The sequence below is a fragment of the Lampris incognitus genome, chromosome 6 (genome assembly GCF_029633865.1).
Source record: "Lampris incognitus isolate fLamInc1 chromosome 6, fLamInc1.hap2, whole genome shotgun sequence".
NCBI classification, from domain to species: domain Eukaryota; kingdom Metazoa; phylum Chordata; class Actinopteri; order Lampriformes; family Lampridae; genus Lampris; species Lampris incognitus.
In genome coordinates this window covers 69,499,775-69,520,360 of record NC_079216.1, presented here as the reverse complement: position 1 = coordinate 69,520,360, position 20,586 = coordinate 69,499,775, and the positions used below count along the sequence as shown (strand labels likewise).

The 20,586-nt window shown below is 46.4% G+C and overlaps 1 long non-coding RNA gene across 1 annotated transcript in view; it reads left to right on the top strand.

Annotated features, from left to right (window-relative positions):
* Positions 1–1,936: 1,936 nt before the first annotated feature.
* LOC130114773 (uncharacterized) overlaps positions 1,937–20,586 on the top strand; it is a 245,746-nt gene continuing 227,096 nt past the window's right edge. The window contains exon 1 of the long non-coding RNA XR_008810418.1: positions 1,937–2,075. This is a non-coding gene — a long non-coding RNA (uncharacterized LOC130114773). The remainder of the gene's footprint in view (positions 2,076–20,586) is intronic.

Here is a 20,586-nt window from a genome sequence, read left to right as displayed (position 1 = left end):
GAAATCACCATCGTACCATAAAAGTAAAATAAAAACTAGCTTCAAACAACGAAATGTCGAACTATAGCTAATGTGCCTGCTTGTCTTAAATTTGACGCCCAAGTCTTCTGCCGTCCGTCATGGCGTTCATATTCCCCGCGAGTGGGACGTGACGTCACGTGCAAAGGGTCAATAATTTGTAAATAACACCGATGCTGGTCTACCCTCCCTTTAGACTTCAGTGCCAGAATACGAGCAGTTAAAATGAAAACATCCCACCTAAACTACTGTATTTATTGCAGTCTCTCCCAGTTAATGTTCCCCAAAACAAATCCATAGTCTGGGATAAGATGATCTCTAGATTAATTTGGAACAGCAAAAAGCCAAGAATAAAATTTACGACATTCCAACTGCCTAAAATTAAGGGGGGAATGACTTTACCAAATCTTAGGGAATATTTTTATGCAGCCCAACTCAGACCTCTGACCTGTTGGTGTAGACCTGACTATGAATCTTGGTGGAAAGAAATGGAAAGGGCGACACAGGGTTACAGGACCCAGATTTTGGTGGGAGACAAATATTTAACAGGGGCAATGAAACATGTTATGAACCCAACAATAGCATTTATGCTAGAAATATGGAATGTTATAGTAAAAAAAAAATTAATTAAAGGGAGGGGTTCACACACTACGGTGGTTTGCATATAACTCAAAGTTTAAGCCAGGGGTGACTGATCCAGCATTCAAAGAATGGGCACAAAAAGGCAATGTGTACAGTTCTAGGAAATGGTGAATTTATGAGCTTCCAAGATTTAAAGGCCAAATATGGTCTACGTTGCAAAACAGGTCAGGTCGGAACCAGATGAAACCTCAAATAATGTGACTGGGGTGAGTGTGGATGCATACAAACAGAAGGGGCTTAGGGTCATCCCTGCTTTGTACCAAGCTTTGGGGGGAGGCAGGGGGGACTCTGCATAAAAGCAAAATGGGAAGCAGAGTTAAAGAATCAGATAACAGATGAAGAATGGTACCAAATGTGTGAGACACAATGTACATCCATAAACTCGCAGATATGGAGGGAATTCTGCTGGAAGAATCTAACTCGCTTTTTCATAACCCCCAAACTACAAAGCAGCAACTTGCTGCACAACAACAGTGCTGGAGGCTGTGTGGGAGTGTGGAGGCTGACCATTACATGTTGTCTGGAAATGCACAAAGATAAGGTGTTTATAACTGATTCTAACTGGCAGAACGTAAACGTAGGTGGCAACAACATTTTGGGAAATGAAATCCCAAACACCTGCCCTGTGATGTATCTTGGTGACACGGGTGATGTTGGGATGAGAGAAGATCTCTACTTGACTAAAGTTCTACTTGCAGCAAGTCAGAAAGCCCTTACCACAAACTGGCTTCATGTTAACCCTCCGAAACAGCAACAGTGGATGGAAACGTCTAAGACATTTCTGTTGTGGAAAAGTGGACATACATTTTGAGAGTCCAAGAGAATATATTTAAGAGAACTGGGAAAATGGAACATTTATATGAGAAATTACACTGACTAAATGAATACCTAATTAAAATATTTGTTTGAATATTGAAATATTTCCAGACAACTATTTATTGTTATTTTTGTTTTGTTTTATTATTTCTATCTGTTTGTATATTTTACTGTATTCTTTTTTGTGTTGATGTTGTTGTACTGTTCTGTTCATATCTTTTGGAAAACTTAATAAAAACTTAAGTGAGTAAAAAATATGACACCGATGTACCCTTAAAATCTCAAATAAAAGAGAAACTTAAGTCACGAACTAAAACCTGTACACAAAGCAGACTCGAAATAATTGTCAAATAGAAGGGGAGATCTGAACTTGGTGATGTTTTAGGGCTCGGGAAGCTGCCTGATCGCCAGACACACGTGTGCTGCGGATGGGAGGGTGCTCCGCGCGTTTGGGAACCTTGCGGATGGGAAGAAGGAGGGATGTGTTCATCCAGACATGTCAAAGTCTTTCCTGATCACACTTTGGCGCAAGAAAAAAAGTTGAGTGAGTTGATGGCTCCGGTCGTCTCGCAGAGGTTTTAACAATCGCAGCGTCGAAGGTGAGTTGAATTGCCCGTTTGCTTGGCTCCCCCTCCCCCTTTCTCTCTCGCTTCCATGTCCGCGCTGCTGCTCGCGGTGCGACTTTACGCCGCACTTCATGCGCCGCACTTCATGCGTGATGACGAGCGCGCTGTGTGACCGCGCCATGCATGCCTGCGCCCGTCTGGGCGAGCGTCCGCACACTTAAATCCTCCTCATGTCGTCGTCCCAGGCTGAGTTTAGACTCAAATCTTCCTCATGTCGTCGTCCCAGGCTGAGTTTAGACTTACATCTTCCTCATGTCGTCGTCCCAGGCTGAGTTGGAGATGCTAACTATGATGAACAGCTGTCGGGCGTCGTCTTGTCTTTTTACGTACAAAGTAGTTTCCTACGATCTAAATACGGCAGATACCACCAATGTGGTATGCACACACGTGCGAGTGTGTGTGAGCACATAGGTCAATGGCTTGGAGGAATATTAATGACATAGCTACTTGATGAGTAACAGGTCCTAATCAACAGCCGGTAAACAAACCATGTTGCTGCTGCAGAGCATGAAGCGTCTCCACCAGAGGCTGAATGTGCTGAATGAGCTGTGTGGTCTGCTCCAGCAAGCTTTTACTAGCATCTTATGACGTTGTAAGGAAATTAATTACGAGTTTTATTGAAATTACTGTCAACAGCAAACTGCATGAAACCCGATAGGAAAGGTGTTGGCACCCATCATGCCTCTGTATTTCAGTCTATAGTCAAATCCACTGACTCAGGCCTGTGCTGACGGAGGATCCATGGTGTTATATTGGGCTATATTTCAAAATTGGCAGGTTTTCTTGCTTGTACATACCTGGCATACCTACTGCTGAGCGTGGCTGGGCTCTGCTATTTCCCTCTGCTTATCATGGAATGTTTTTTGGCAGGCGGCAGATGGTAACTGGTCAAAACGTGTGATTGATATGTACCATGATAATAACACGTAATTATTAAGGACAAATATTGGTAGAGCAATATAGGGCAGAATCTGGAATGATCAAATCTGCCACGACACTGTTGTTCACACTGAGTGAGGTTTATCTGGCCTAATATAGAATGGTCTTTTGTTTTCTGAGAAAGGAGGGACTCGGAGAGGTCATCCAGTTTAGAATGAGCTGCGCTCTGATTCCATGGGAGAACGAGTGCTTGTTTGTTAACGCCAATAAGCTCTCACGTGATGAAAGGAAACTCCAATTTACTTTTCATTGAGCAAATGTCTAACTGCTCTGACTAAGTCTGTGTTTGATTTACCTCCTCCTATCTTTGTTATGGTTACAAATATGATTATGCCAGATGTGGCATGCTGTACGAGACTTTGTCTGGAGCCAGAAATGGTTGATATCTCGGAGTATGCTTTCCTCCTGTCCAACCGTGCAAAGAGGTCAGCCCAGGAAAACAGGGACTCGGAGATTTCTGGAGCTGCGAAAGGCCTGTGTCTGACACCGCATCCCACCATCTCTGGTTATATTTAATCATTAGCCTATCAAGTTTCTCAATGAGTCACTGTGTGTATCTGCATATGATCCCTTGCTTTTCTGTAGTCGTGCATGCGTACATGTTGGTGGGAGAGAGAGGGAAAGGTATTGAATGATATTTCTGTGTGTTGGGAATCATACAGCTGCACACAACTCCTTTGTAGGGCTCAATCAGATAGATGACTTGATAGGCTTTAGGGCCGTGCCGCTTATAATTGGCACATCAGTGCAGAACACATTAATTACTGGCTTACTTATCTCGAGTCTTCACTGGCCAATCTGCTGCCAGAATGACATGAGAATAAGTGGTAATCCGCCTTGTAATCAGTCTTCAAGTATGTCCTTGGCTAGACAGATGGGGTGACAGCAGGGCGAGAGGTTAAAGAGTTTGCTTTTCTCTTATTTAGAGAGAAAGCAAGACGGACGAGATCAGTCAAGTAGTGCTGCTTCATCAAGACGGCTGGAACAAGTGTTTGTAAAGAGGGGCTGAAGGGCCTTACTGTGGAAGCGGCAAATGATGGGGATGATGGGTCATGGGAGGGCTGTGGAAAAGAGAGGACGGAGCAGTTAACACGATGGGAAGACTGGAGAAGCCCCTGACAACAATGGAAGCATCCCAACGTTTCCAGGTTCACCTGGGCTGTAGGCTATAAAAACCAGGAAGTACACTGAAGGAGTTGTAGCTGTTTGTGTAACAGTTGACAGATGTTTGTATAAGACGATTCAGCTGTTAGATTTTTTTTATACTTGCCAACAGACTGTTAAAAACCACTGTAATAAATGGAGGTAGGCAGGTACTGTCAGCCAAATGTAGAATTAGCTGGGAATAACTGATTAAATCCATGGAGGGGGATTTTACCATATACTCTTTGATCTCGGGCGCATGCGCACACAAGCGACCAGCAGCAAGCAAGCGCGTGTATATACATATATATATATATATATATATATATATATATATATATATATATATATATATATATATATATATATATATATGTGTGTGTGTGTGTGTATAATATATATATATATATAAATATATATATATATAGTGTCAAGTTATTTATCGTTTTTTAAACTTGTTCTGTAGTGGTTATGGGGATACATAATTCCCCTTATTGAGCTAGTAGGAACGTTAGTTTACAGCTGCTGTTTTCTCGGTTCGGGTTTACAGTGACACATTTCCGCTGCGCGGGTTTTTTGTTGTTGTAATGGTGGAAGGAATAAATGGTGCACGTTGTGTAGCCGAAAGAGAAAGTTGTCACGACTCCTGCTTGAGCTCCTCTACGCTGGTGACCCCGACGTTTGTCTCTTGGTAGTTATCAGAGACAATCTTTTGAACGAACATGGTTGACGAAATCAACGCGGTTTCTCTCAAATTGCCAGAGTTCTGGGAGTCATCGGCAACGACATGGTTCGCCCAGGCGGAAGCGCAGTTTGCTATCCGCAAGATAACGGATGATGCTACTAAATACTACTACGTGGTATCGGCGCTCGGGGGTTCGACTGCAACTAGAGTGGTGAGTCTCCTTACAAATCCTCCGGCGGCAGACAAATACAAGGGGCTCAAAGACCACCTCTTGAAGATTTTTGAACTTTCCGACGCCGAGAGGGCCCACCGCCTCTTTTCTCTGCAAGGCTTGGGTGACAGCAAGCCATCCGAGCTCATGGACACAATGCTGAATCTGCTGGGACCGGCACACACACCTGATTTCCTCTTTGTACAACTATTTCTGCGACACCTGCCTGCTCAGGTGCGGACCGCTTTGGCTAACACCAGCATTACCGATTGCCGCAAGCTAGCTGAAGAAGCTGACAAGTTCTCCCTGGCCAGCCAACAGAAGCACTGCACGTCCGCGCTCACCCCTGCCCACCCCCACACGCCACCACCTGGTGACTCCATGGTGGTCGCCGCAAAGTTCGGAGCCAAGGCGAAAAAGTGCACCTCCCCGTGCAATTTCAGCTCGTCGGGAAACGCCAAGGCCGGCGCTCACTAGTGGCCATGGGCGTCGGCGTGGAGGACAACAGGCTACTTTTCCTGCGAGACTCCATCTCGGGGCGGCGTTTCCTATGCGACACTGGGGCGCAGAGGAGTGTCGTACCTGCATCGAGTGTGGACGCCCTGTGGGGCGCTCACGGCCCTCCCATGGAAGCTGCTAATGGCAGCTCTATCCGTACGTACGGCACGAGGCACATTGACATGTGTTTTAACGGACAGCGGTTCAGCTGGGATTTTGTCACCGCCGACGTGGCATTTCCCCTCCTCGGTGCAGATTTTCTTTGTGCTCATGGGCTGCTGGTGGACGTCAGGAATCGACGCCTGATTGACGCTGTCACCTTCGCTTCACACACGTGTGCACTCAGCGATACAGGCTCCGTCAGGCTGTCCAGCATGCTCTCCAATGAGGACGTGTTTCTCCATCTTCTCTCCGAGTTCCCTGACCTCACTCAGCCCACATTCTCGTCATCTACGACCAAACATGGGGTTGAGCACCACATCGTCACCACCGGCCCGCCGGTGCACACCCGAGCTCGGCGCCTTGACCCGACCAAGCTCTCTGTCGCCAAGGCGGGGTTTGAGAACATGGAGCGCCTCGGCATCGCTCCAGCAGCCCATGGGCTTCACCCCTCCACATAGTGCCTAAGCCTGGCGGTGGGTGGCGTCCATGTGGTGACTACCGTCGGCTCAATGACGCAACAACACCGGACCGCTACCCGGTCCCTCACATCCAAGATTTCTCCGCCCACCTGGCTGGGAAAGTGATCTTTTCCAAGGTGGACCTCGTCCGTGGATACCACCAGGTGCCCGTCCATCGCGCTGATGTCCCCAAAATGGCTGTGACAGCTCCGTTCGGACTGTTCGAGTTCCTGTGCATGCCGTTTGGGCTTAAGAACGCCGTGCAGTCCTTCCAACACCTCATGGACTCAGTGTTGCGGGACCTGCCTTTCCTCTTTGTGTACCTGGATGACATCCTGGTCGCTAGCACCTCCGTGTCCGAGCACTTGTCCCACCTCAGAGCCCTTTTCGAGAGACTCAGCCTGCACGGGTGGATAGTTAACCCGGCCAAATGCCAGTTTGGTCTGAGCACCATCGACTTCCTGGGCCACCGGGTCACCAAGGACGGGGCGGCCCCCCTTCCAGCTAAGGTGGAGGCCGTCGCAGACTTTCCATGCCCACACACGGCCCAGTCCCTCCGGGAGTTAATTGGCATGGTGTCCTTCTACCACCGGTTTATCCCCCGGGCTGCCGATCTCCTCCGCCCCCTATATGAGGCTCTGAAGGGCACAGCCCCCAAACACGCTGTGGACTGGTCTGCAGAGAGGGACACAGCTTTTAAGGATGTGAAGGCCGCCCTGGCTGACGCGGTGATGCTGGCACACCCTGTGTCTGGAGCGCCCATTGCCATCACGACGGATGCTTCGGACTATGCTGTCGGCGCAGTTTACGAGCAGTGTGTGAGCGGTGCGTGGCAGCCGCTTGCCTTCTTCAGCCAGCAGTTGAACCTGAGAGAGCGCAAATACAGCACCTTTGATCGTGAGCTTCTTGGCCTTTTCCTCGCTGTTAGGCACTTTCGTTTCCTACTGGAGGGCCGTCAGTTCACGGCTTTCGTCAATCACAAACCGCTGGTGTTCGCGATGGCCAAGGTGGCAGAGCCGTGGTCAGCCCGCCAGCAGCGACAGTTGGCCTACATCTCAGAGTTTACCACCAACGTGAGGCATGTCGCTGGGAAGTCCAACCCGGTCGCCGACTGTCTCCCCGGGCCATCGCTGGTGCCGCCCATTTGGGACTCGACTACAGCCAGATGGCGGCTGACCGGGCCGCCGACCCAGGAGTGCAGGCATGCAGGACCGCCGTCACAGGGCTGCAGTTGGAGGATGTGGCTTTCGACGGCGCCACGCTCCTGTGCGACGTCTCTACAGTTCAGCCCCGACCAGTCGTTCCGACTGCTTGGAGGCGGTGGGTCTTCGACGCAGTCCATGGGCTGTCTCACCCTGGCAGAAAGCCTTCACAGAGGTTGGTGGTGGCAAAGTTTGTCTGGCATGGACTCAAAAAGGATGTGAGGGACTGGGCTGACACCTGTGTGGAGTGCCAACGCTCCAAAGTGCTCTGGCACGCCAAAGGGCCCCTGATACCTTTCACGGTACCTGAGAGGAGGTTCGACCACGTGAATGTGGACCTGGTAGGCCCCCTACCCCCCTCCCGTGGTTTCACATACCTGCTCACATACTGCCACAGCTCCCTGGTCCGCCAGCTGCCAACGGACTGCGCTGCAGGAGGAAGCCAGGGCTTTTGCACCGGTCCCCACTTCTCAGCATGGCGGCTCTCAGTCCTATGTCCCCACGGAGCTGCGGTCGGCGGAGTATGTTTTCTTCCGTCACGACGCGCACCGCGGTCCCCTGCAGCCACCCTACGATGGCCCATTTCGGGTACGGGACACTGGAGATAAGCACTTTGTGGTGGAGGTTGGCAGCAGGCTGGAGCGGGTTTCTGTGGACCGCCTCAAGCCTGCTCACCTGGACTTAGACCGCCCTGTTGGTCTTGCCCTGCCCCCACGGCAGGGGCGCCCCCCGGCTCAGCCCCCCTCCCCTGGCGAGCCGCCCCCTGCTTCCCCCGCCCCTCCCTTTCCCCAGTCCCGCTGTGAGGACTCTGCTGCTTTGCCTGCGGTTAACCAGCCCCCAGCTCCTGTTCAGCGGAGCCGTTGGGGCAGAGAGATCTGCCCCCCTCGCCACACTGACTTTTCGTATTAAGGCGAATTCTGGGGGGACGTGTGTAGTGGTTATGGGGATACATAATTCCCCTTATTGTGCTAGTAGGAACGTTAGTTTACAGCTGCTGTTTTCTCGGTTTGGGTTTACAGTGACACACTTCCGCTGCGCAGGTTTTTTGTTGTTGTTGTTGTTGTAATGGTGGAAGGAATAAATGGTGCACGTTGTGTAGCCGAAAGAGAAAGTTGTCACGACTCCTGCTTGAGCGCCTCTACAGTTCTCTTTAAACTATCGTTTGCCATCGTTGATCGACCTACACTATGTTATGGCCCAGGAACGGAGCAGATCGCCGGGTTTATATTGGCGATACTCGGGACAACGGGCCTGGGCCTGGGCCTGGGCCTGAAGCTTTGTGCGTTGACGCTACGAACAGGATTCAGTACAACAGAGACTTCCTATTTCGATTCAACAACCCGTCGAGCGCAATACCACCTCTGGAACTAACTGACCCAAAACTTGATGAATTCGATCATGGATTCAATAAAAGTGGTCCTTCCAGTATGCCTCGTCGGAATACTAGGAAGCATGGTTGGAGGGGCTGTGTGCGTGAACGAGCGAAGCGCCATTCTCTGTCTCGTATCCCGCTGCCCTCCACTATCTTGGCTAGCGTGCGGTCCCTCCCTAACAAGACCAACGAGCTTCAGGCTCATGTCTGCGACCACGAATTTAAAGAAGCCTGTATCCTGGCCGTGACAGAGACGTGGCTCGGAGAGAGGGACACTGACGTGGAGCTGCGATAGACGGGTTCGGTGCACCCATTCGCACGGGTCGATGGTCTGAAATCTCCGGTAAGAAGCGGGGTGGTGGAGTTTGCTTGTACATTAATGAACGCTGGTGCAAAAACACAATAGTAAGAGAGAGACTATACACCAAGGATATTAAACTGCTTTCTGTTTCTATGCGTCCATTCTACCTGCCCCGGGAGTTCCCACAGATTTTTGTGATTGTTCACTCGAAGGCAAACGAGAGCATAGCTTCAGAACTGATCACTCAGACAGTGCAGAAACTACAGTCTCTCTCTCTCTCCTGATGCTCCCAACTTGTGGCAGCGTCCATGAGCCATTTTAGCCCTTCCCGAGCGGAAGCTTCGCAGCAAATGGAAGTCAGACAGCGGATGCACTAGACTACATATTGCGTAATTTAATATTATCTTATATATGGCACCATATACGTGAGTTGGCGTTGTAAACACAGCCATGCTGAAAGTTTGTCTAACGTGCTCCGCATGTTTTACTTCCTGTGACGCGTCCATAGCGACAGCGATGCTGTGACATCCCTCGGACGCTGCCCCTGAGCTTTCTCAAATATGTGTCTTGCCCAACCAGGAATGGCAAGATACTGGACCAGTGTTATGGTTCTAACAAAGGAGCCTACCGATCCTTCTCACTCCCCCCACTGTGTACAGCTGACCACAATTGTGTGCATCTTATAACAACATACTGCACATGTCTACAGAGGGGGAAAGTGCTCACTAGGAAGGTGAAACTGGTCAGAGGAGGCATCGTTGACATTGCAAGGCTGTCTGAACTGCACAGTGTGGGACAAGTTCATCGAATCATCACGGGACATTGATGAACTCACAGAAGTTGTCAGTTCATGGGTATCATACTGCGAGGACATTGTTATCCCTGAGAAGGTAGTCAATATTTATCCTAATAGTAAACCCTGGGTGACCAAAAATCTTAAAGTGCTATTTAACCAGAAGAAACGTGCATTCAGCAAGGTAACCTTTCTGAGTTGACTGTTCTACAAAAGGAAATTAAACGGGAAATTAAGAGGGCTAAATTGGGATACAAACAAAAGGCTGAGTACAAACTGAGCAATACCAATTTAGGCTCAGCCTGGGACAGTGTCAGGACAATTGTTGGTTTAAATGACAAAGCAAAGCAAAAGGTGGCTTTAGATGGCTTTCCATCAGATCTGGCTCTAGTGCAGGAGTTGAGTAAGTTTTACTCAAGATTTTGATGTGCATGATTTTAGTAATGAAACTGGTGTTTTAAAACACAGCCTACTGAACTCTAGTCAACCTGTCTCTTTCTTTTCTATACAGTGTTGTGAATACTTTTAAACACTAAAGTTGGAACAAGCCCTGGCCCTGATAACATTGGTAGCCATCTGCTGTCCGACTGTGCTGTTCAAATAGGCCCTATTTTCAATTATATTTTCAATATGTCACTCTGTCATCAAAAGGTCCCCATTCTATGGAAACAATCTAAAGTAGTTTCCATTGCAAAAAAAGAGCCATCCTCAGACTTTGAATGACTACAGGCCTGTGGCTTTAACATCTCTTGTTATGAAGTCATTTGAAAAACTGGTTAAAAAATAACTTCTTGGCAGGATGGAGCATTTTCTTGACCCGTTTCAGTTTGCATATCGTACCAATAGGGGGGTTCAGGATGCAACCATAACTCTGCTTAACTTAATTCACAGTCAGTTAGAGGGTAGTAAGAACCATGCCAGACTGTTGTTCGTAGACTTCTTGTCAGCCTGCAACACCACACAGCCTCACCTGCTAGTGCAGAAGCTTGTGGAACGTTTTGGGTTGGACACCAACACTGTTGGATGGATGTTTGACTTCCTCACCAACAGATCTCAGAGAGCGAGAGTGAATGGACACTTTTCTGGTTTGACTTCCACATCAACAAGCTCCCCTCAGGGCTGTGTCCTCGCTCCTCTACTATACATCTTGTACACGAATGACTGCCGCAGTGACTTCAAAAATCATCACATTGTGAAATTTGCAGATGACATAGTGATAGTGAGCCTGCTGAAGGAGAATGAAATGTCCCATGGTCCTGTCATAGACTATTTCTCCAAATGGTGTCAGGAAGCCTTTTTGGAATTAAATGTGACTAAGACCAAAGACATGTGTATTGACTTTAGACGTAATCCCTCCAACCTAGTCAACACTAAGATTAATGGTCATGAGGTTGAAATTGTTGAGTTTTACAAGTATGTGGGCACTATAATTGATAACAAGCTGAACTTTGTAATACCAATTTGCTGTGCAAAAAAAGCCAGCATCACCTTTTTTTTCTGAGGAAGCTGGCTAAGTTGGGTGTCGACAGGTCACTGTTGACTTTGTTCTACAGCTCTTTCATTGAGTCGGTTATTACTTTTGTCTTTTATCAGCTGGTATGCCTCTCTCAACCTTAAACAGAAAAATGCACTAACAAAGGTGATCAAGGTGTACAGTAGCATAACAGGTACCCAACAGAAAAGTCTGTCTGATTTATACAACAAAGAGATATTAAGGAAAGCAGAGTCCATCCTGTCTGACAGCACCCAGACCCTGCACCTAGAGTTTCACACCTCGCTTTCTGGTTTCCGCTTCAAATACCCAGTAGTCAAAACCAATAGATACAAACACTCCGTCATCCCCTCAGCCATTTCACTGCTAAACTGCAGCAGTAAGAGGTAATACCAGCTCCACCTTGATAAACACTGTTAACACTGTTTACTGTTGTGTTGCTTTTTGTTCTCACTACATGTTGTATTTATTTGTATTTATTTGCCTTATGTGTTCTGTGGAGTGTTTGTGTGTTTGCATGTTGCCACTGCTACACAACAATTGCCCCTTTGGGGACAAATAAAAACCTACTTGACTTGACTTGACTTGACTCTTTGTAGTTTAAACAAATCAGCTTGTTTATGATGATATTGGATCAGATGGTGTTGGAGTCAAATCGGAAGACGCACCTTTACATATGTTGCATTATGTAAGTAATCGCAACACAAAACTCAGTGTCATGTGGCTGAAGTGAATAGTGGCATGATGCCACAAAGGTGATGAGTCACATCGGGACATCACAACAAGAACAACTACGGCCCACTGAGTTGTCACTACATCTCAGACTATTGTTGCACGTAAGAAGAAGTGAAAATATACTCGTGACGATATTCAAACACTACACAGAAATTGGTGCGATGATTTCAAATAAGCCTATGACTTCCGGGCACTGTTTGTCTGTTTGTGCTTCTTTAAACAAGGAGATGGTGAGTTAATTCAGTATATTGTAAACCCATCCTATGCCCCTGCATCAGGTCACTGCCTTGCTAGAGGGCTTCTGCAGTTGAAAAACATTAGCCACGTCAAGTCAAATTGATTTTATTTCTGTCATGAGTAACAGTCCAACTCACACTCTTCTATCCACAGCACCTCCATGCTTCCTCTGCAGCATATCACATGCTGTTGTTCTCATCATCTTCCCTAATGACCTCCAGAGAGTATGCGGCAACACTGAGAGAGAAGAAAACGAGAAGCAGACCCTCATTAAATCTCACACAGTGAAATAAATCACATGAACTGTGTTGGGGTTAAAAGCACAGGGAAGATGATTTGATGTGAGCATTTCAGCTTGTCTTTTCCTTTGGCGGATTCGCCTGTACGCACCTTCTGGCCCAATAAAAGGACTGGTGCTCTGAGATGGACAAAATTGTGCTTTGTGCCACGGGTCTGCTGCAAGAGAGGGAAAGAAATGGAGTACCAGAGAAGAGAAAGGGAAGGGGCCTAAACGGCCCTCTTCAATCTCTGTAATCAGTGCTGAACAAAAACCTTTTTATTTCAGGGATGAACCCTGCCTGCACCACTCAGCTCAACCCTGCTGAACTCGGGGAAATGAGGTGACTGGTGCTGTACCCAGCTGGGACTTGGCTCAGTAATGGTTTAGTACAATTAGTGAGTAAGAGACAAGATCAGGAAACACCCTTGGGCTGTATTGTCACTGCTAAGTAATATGCTGAAGTGTGTGTGGCTGGCAGCGGAGCTAGCTATGCCCAGGGAAAAATCAGAGGTAAACTGGAAGGATTAACTAAACTTGAAGGGCCTTTGCTGTGTGAACTCTGGAGAGCTAAAACAACAGCCAGACAGGGAATGTGACTTACAAGGCAGAGGCAGCTTATCGTTGCTAGGGTTGCTTTCTATGGTCCAACCGGAAGACAGTAGATAGCAGCCATACCTTGAATGTTCATCTAAGGACATAACAGCAAAACAGTACGGGGACTTGAAATCCATGCAACTGCAACGAGAGCCACAGGGCAAAAATGAAAAAGAATGAGTTCGACAATTTTATCGCTGTTGAGGTTTTGGAGGACAGCTTTGGTGATGGAATAAGTGTGTGTATGTGTGTGTGTTTGTATTTGTGTGTTTGCATGTGTTTGTGAAGGGGGTGCAATTAAAATGTTAGGTTTTGGGACGAACTCATCACCATCTGCTTCAACTCTGCTTGATCACAAAATCTGTGGATAGTGCAAACCAGGACAAGGACTTTGTTACAATTGCTACTTTGTAGCAATTGCACTCACTCACACACGCACGCGCGTGCGCGCTGAAGTGCCACATTCACAATTTCCTGGTTTTTTTGCATGTGTGATTTTCTACACAGACTCTTGGACTAGCCAAATATATTTTTGCTGTTGATGTCTTTTTGGCAAAGATGTGGTGAATTACTCTCCCCTCTTTGGCACAGCTCTAAAATATCCTTCCCGTAAAGTGTTTACTTCCACTCTTGTGTTCACTCATTTTTGGGATTGACACAAACCTGCAAAAAGGCCGTGGTGTACTCACAAACACATCATGCCATACAGGAATGACCTGTGAATTGACCTGTGTCAGGGTGCTTTATCGAAGTCTTAGATATGACACAAGTGTTTCCCCCTACCTTTGCAGAAAGTGATTGTTTATTTTGAATTGCTTTGCAGGATTCAGTCAATCAAACATTGTCCGTTAGACCCAGTGGCTGACTCGGGCTGTTTGATGGGCAGGGGTGAAAAACATAAAAAGGGCAGCAGTTGTATGTGGTGAGGCACGAGCACACAGAAAGTCATGATGCATTTATGGTCCACTGGAAGGACACTCATTAAAGCAATGGATCATGTTTTTGTCCACTGGAAGGGCACCCTAGAGGTCACTTCATCACATTTTCTCCACTGGAAGGGCACCCTAGAGGGCACTTTATCACGTTTTGTCCACTGGAAAAGCAAACTAGAGAGCACTTAATCACGTTTTGTCCACTGGAAAGGCACCATAGATGGCAGTATATCATAATGTCTTGCACATTGGGCCACCCTAGAAGGCAAATTATCATGTTTTATCTACCATGGGGCAATCAAGAGGGCACTTTTGTGGCGTTTTTTCGAACATGAGGGCCCCCCTCCCTGAGTCCACCAGTGATTAGACTGGTGTCTTTATTCACCCACACATCCCAACGCTGCACCCCAGAGGCCATGATCTATCTCTGCCTACTCCTCCTCTCTGCCTTTCCTCCTCTTCATCCTTGCAGAGCTCTGCAAATGTGCAGAAAAACCTAAGTGATTAACAGCCTGCCATTAAACTTTTGATGGATATAGCTAGAGAGATAATCCTTGGGTGGTAAATTTGTCGAGGGAGAAATCATTGAACACACTTATAAATAATGTGTCATGGAACAGATTGTTTTTTTTTGTTGCATGTATCATTTGCTGTGGAAGAGATGATGGTAAATGTGTCCGGGAGATGAATGAGTAGACTGGAGCAAAGAACTGGCTTTCTCTTCATATCTTCATCTCAGAAACATTCCTAGTTTACGATACACAGAGTGCAACCTGAAGGTATGTTGATGGGAATGGGACACTTGATTCTTTAGAATGTCTGGACTGTCATGTGTGTAAGGGGGATATTTATATTACATATCTCTATTACATGCATTTGTCTTTGTCAGTTTGCATCATCTTTGAATTTGCACTACTTTATATGAATATTATATTTGATGGGGTAACTGCAATATACGGACATTGTAATATGAGTATATTCTCTGCTTGTCTCTCAGAATTTGTGTGTGTGTGTGTGTGTGTGTTTGTGAGAGAGAGAGAGGGAGAGAGAGAAAGGGGGAGAGATGGAGAGAGAGGGTGAGGGAGAGAGAGGGGGGAAGAGTGTTTCCAATTGATAATAAATATCCAAAAAAGATCACTTAAATTCTGGATGCACCTTAAATCAAGTCCCCACCACACGCTGCAGTTTAAAGCATTCCAGATCCAAGAGCTAGGAAAGAGCCCCCTCAGTCAGCTGGTTGTGAAACTAACTGACCCCGTAACTACTGACACACATGAGTTTCAGACTAGCGATGCTGACCAACCACAGACTAGAGTAAAACACATCATCACGCAATGCAACAACTCATATGTGGAACACTGGGACACAGAAACCAAATGACAACACAAATCAGAATGTTATCGGGCCCTAAAAAGAGAAGACAAACTGGCTGACTGTCTGTCCACTGTCAGAGACAGTCAGCACAGACACATCCTGACCACGTACAGGCTCACTGACCACAGTCTGGCCATGGAAAAGGGCAGACACACAACACTTCTTGGCTACCAAAAGAGCAAAGAACGTGTGGTCCCTGTACGGCAGGTGAGGTGGAGACAGAGATGCACTTCCTGCTAAATCGTGAGACCTTCCAGAACATAAGAGAAAAATACCAGGAGACATTTTGAAAACCAGATTCCAAATGTTCTACTGCTGGATGAGAAAGAACAATGGCCACTTATTTTAGGAGAGGGTCAAAGGTCACACCTTGCAGCACAATATGTGTCAGAATGCCATAGCCTAAGGGTCAGTGAGTGACCAAAACACTGTCAGTCACTGTCAGTTGCTGTTCAAGTGCTGTGCTATGTTTCTGCCAGTTCTATATATTCCTTTTCCTTTTTTGTTTTGTTTGTTTTTGTTTAGTACTGTTGACCTGTTTTGCTTTGGCAACATTGTAATTAATGCAGTCATGCCAGTAAAGCATCACTGAATTGAATTGAATTGAGAGCAAGAGAGTGAGGGAGGGAGGGGGAGAGAGAGGGGGGAGAGAGGGTGAGGGAGAGAGAGGGGGGGGAGAGAGGAAGAGAAGGGGAGAGAGAGGAAGAGGGGGGGAGAGAGGAAGAGAGGAAGAGAAGGGGGAGAGAGGGTGAGGGAGAGGGGGGAGAGAGAGGGAGGGGGAGAGAGAGAAAGAGAAGGAGACGGAGGGGGAGAGAGGAAGAGAAGGGGGAGAGAGAGAGGGAGAGAGAGGCCTGTATCAGGCCTCAGCAAGGGGTGAGTGAGTGGTCAGTAACTGCTGTGCTCAAGTAAGCTGCTAGTTTAGTCTATATGAAGGTCTAATGGACATCGGAGCACAGGAGAGCCACGCATATCAATAGCTCCGATAATGACGGGCGCGGCCATAACATCGGTACACAAAAGAGCCACGCATATCTATGGGCTCTGTTAGTGACGGGCGTTAGTAAACATCGGATCCCAAAGAGCCACGCATATCAATAGCTCTGACAACAACTCCTAGTGGATAAATTCTGAGTCTCATCAGCAGCCAGTCAGACTAGCTTGGTCTAGTCAGAAAGGCACGAACTGAGGAAGCCTCTTGGATGAGAGGCGAAACGTCTTCACGGGTATATACCAAGTCCAGTTGCACTTGATTCAACTCCTTTGGATATCTATATGAAGGGCATTTCAGCGTCCCTTCACCCTTCACCCTGCATGTAGCTGGTTGGTAGATGCAGTACAGTGCTTCCCCTCAGCGTGTGCCTTTTCCGAACATTTTCACACCATGACTCAGATCTTACATTACACAATTTGGTCAGTGAAATTACCATGTAGGATGACCAAGTCTGACCAAATTTCTGTCCGTTCCAAAAAAAGCCCATATCTATATTCTATAAGACAGTGGGCCTTCTCTTCTGGGCTTGTTATTCAGAGTTGCGCCATGGTTTTGAACTGTGTGTACAGAGAATTAAGTTTTTCTTGGATTTAGGCTTTGTCCTGGCAAAGTTTGCTGAAGTGTGGTCAAGGGAAACTAAGTGGAGTGAATCATATTTAACTGGGTGGGTTTCAGTAGTAGAAACCCCTGTTGTCAGTTTATTCACAGCAGAAGTGACTATGGCAAGTTCCTCTTGGCTGCAAAGCTTGATAAGACAGTTTTACAGTGTGTGCCACCATAATATGATGCATAAGTTGAGCATTTGAGTAAATTCAAATTTATCAGTGACTCTGTGATGCTGTCAGACTAGAGGCGCTGAACATGTGCTACAGTGTCCTCATTTCAACCCATAGACTGAACTGGACTCATCCGCTGTGAAGTAACACAGAGCGTTTAGTAGCTCAGGAAGTACGGATGGTTTAGCAGTCAGGAAGGGGAAACTTTTGCCAATTACAAAGTTAATTATCTAGTATAAACAGTTGAACCAAAGCTTGAAAATCACCTAATATTCTGGATATGCTGACGAACTTACACTATTTAAAAAATTGTCTGTTATTGCAAGGGCTGAATATCTCAAGTGTTTTAAATGGCATAGAGCTATTTAAGCTTAAATGGTCATGGTAACATGACATCAGTGTGTTAGACAAGTGTTGAGAGTATCTGTGTACATTGTAGTGTTGGCTAATGCTCGCTATAGAAGCACTCACACTTATTATGATAAGCTAGTCGATCCAGGTCATTACTGATCCAGGCCTCTGCTCAGAAACACATTACAAGACCTCTGGAGCAACTACTTGTTCTGCGAGGGCGTATTTTGATTGGACATTAGACCTTGCTCATTATTGATCCAGCTCACTATTAGCTTGAAACGTGTATGGCATTTCTCCTCTGTTTGCAGTGATTGCCTCCACATGTCAGGGGTCTAAGGCTCCACAGAATCACAGAAGGCTCCAATATCTGTAGGTGTGGGAGTCTGGGAACCCCTAATAAGCTTAGACAGTCCTGGAGTCCCCTTTGGCACACCTACAGGAGTGAGCAACCTGCTGATTAGGAGGATAATGTGAGCTCTGTTAGGGGAGGGAAGGGAGGATGTATGTGTTATAAGGGAAGACTGAGGAAGAAAGGGCCCATACTTTGGCTCTCCTGGTGCTGATGAAGGGATATTGGATTCAATCCTGTCGTTTCAGCATCTGGCTACCGCCAAGGGTGGAGCTGTGTGGGGATGCATATGTCAGATGCTTCCAGCTGCAACACATGTTAACTTATAGCACACACGCCCACACACACATGTACACAGCCGAGGTATTATAAACAAGTGTGTGTTGTTTCCAGTTAACAGTGTGTATACACATGTAGATGGTTTCTGAGAAAGGCAAATGACTCTTGCAATTTATTTTTGACCCAGTGCCCAATGCAATTGTTTATTTCAGCACAGACGACATTGCTCAGCTGTCAGTGTATGCATAGGACGTCTTTGATGGAGTTATGGTATATAAGTGAGTTCAGTAAAGCCCCTCAGGTCAACATTCTTTAAGACAGGATATGTTGTATATGTCCTTAATAAGCACAGGGGAGATGTGCTTGTAATTTCGACCACAGGTGGAGTGTACATCTACCCAAATGGTCTGTGCTGGGGAAAGCACAGGAGAGATTGGGAAAACAGCTGCGGGCTCTCGTGAAACACAATAACAGTCTTTCTGCCTGTTTCCACTGAAAATGGCTTGCGTTGTGATTAAATGACAGATGAACTGTTTGGCAGCGGTTGGGCTCCTCTTGTCTGGCGGTCTGTGCTAGTGGTGTGAGGCCAGAGGCATCAGCAGCGAAGAAGACACCCCAGGCTTTAGTGGAGAGGGAAAAGAAGAGACCTGCTAGGGAAATTAATTTGAATCGTCTTATTGTGACTTGAGGCGTAATCTTTCTTTCCTAAATAATTTGGACTGTTTTGAGGCAAGTCTGTGAGGCAGTTGGATGAGGGGCCACATCTTGATGTGTGGGGAAATTTTCTCCTCAGCACTGCCAGTTTGGTCCTACTTATTTATGCAACTTACTAGCTGACAAAATAGACATCTACTAGATAGATAGGATAACTAGCTAATATTAAACAAGAATATTAAATGAGAATTTATTTTTTCATGCAGTTTAAGGGAACTATTGTCATTTACTGTAAGACATGCCAGAAAGATTGAACTCTCCAGCTAAAATCAAAAGTCACTGTTGCTGTTTGGTACAGGCAATTTCATGCCAGTATTTCTGAAAATTTATTGGCTGGTTTTTGTTTTGGCTGATTCTATTTTTGATTGGTTACATATTAAATTTTGGGAATATCATCACATCACACACACACACACACACACACACACACACACACACACACACACACACACACACACATATATATATATATTTGATTACAGATCTGAAGAAATTGCTGCATGTTTGCTCTCACAGAAAAGCGCTGCTCTCAACATAACAATACTCTGCAATTACCGAGCCAGCAGAGACAAGCGTGAGAACACTATCTCTTAAAAGTGACATTTGATGAAAGAGTGTTCTTTTTCTTGGATGTGATGAAACAAGATGGAGGCTGATATTTTTTCCCTCCATGGCAAAGCATGCTCACCCACAGGATCAGAATCAGAACCAGAATCACACGAGGAATTTGACTCCAGTTTACAGGACCTTCTAGTAAGTATGTACTTAACATATATCATGCAAAAAAACAAACAAACAAAAAAACAAAAAACAAAGAAATAAATGGAATAATAGAATGCTGGATGTAAGTATGTGTGCACAACAAGTATGTCACAACTATAACTACAGTGTTTTGTTATGGCTGAATAATTCACATCTTATTATGCTTATATATTATATTGTGGCCTCACCCAGTACTGGAGTGCAAAGACGGCGGCACGAATTCACATTTGCGGCAGCCTCACCCAGTACCGTCCATGCAGTGTCTTTGTCCATGTCTGCGTCTAAGTTTTTGTCTTCAATTCAATTCAATTTATTGTCATTAAAAACAATGTGCAGGCACATGTTAAAAATGAAATGGGGCTGTGGCTTCACCAAACAGTGCAAGACAGACACAGCAAACACAATATAAGATATACACACATGAAGACCAAAAGCTAAAAATAAGTTAAAAGAGAGCTGGAGTACAAAATATTTAAAAATATCTACAGACATTCAGTGGGTGGCCAGGTTCAGATGGGCAACAGCTTGTGGAAAGAAGCTGTTTTTGAGCCTGGTAGTGCGGGCTCTGAGGCTCCTGTAGCGCCTCCCAGAGCGCAGGGGGGAGAACAGTCCATGGTTGGGGTGGGTGGGATCTCTGCTGATGCTCAGACCCCTTCGAAGGCAGTGTTTGTGATAAATGTCTTTTATGGCTGGGAGCTGGGTACCGGTGATATGCTGGGCCGCCTTGACGATCCGCTGCAGAGCTTTCGGGTCTACTGAGGTGCAGTTGCCGTACCACACTGAGATGCAGATGGCCAGGATGCTCTCTATGGTGCAGTGGTAGAAGTTGGTGAGAATTTTGGGGGGTAGAC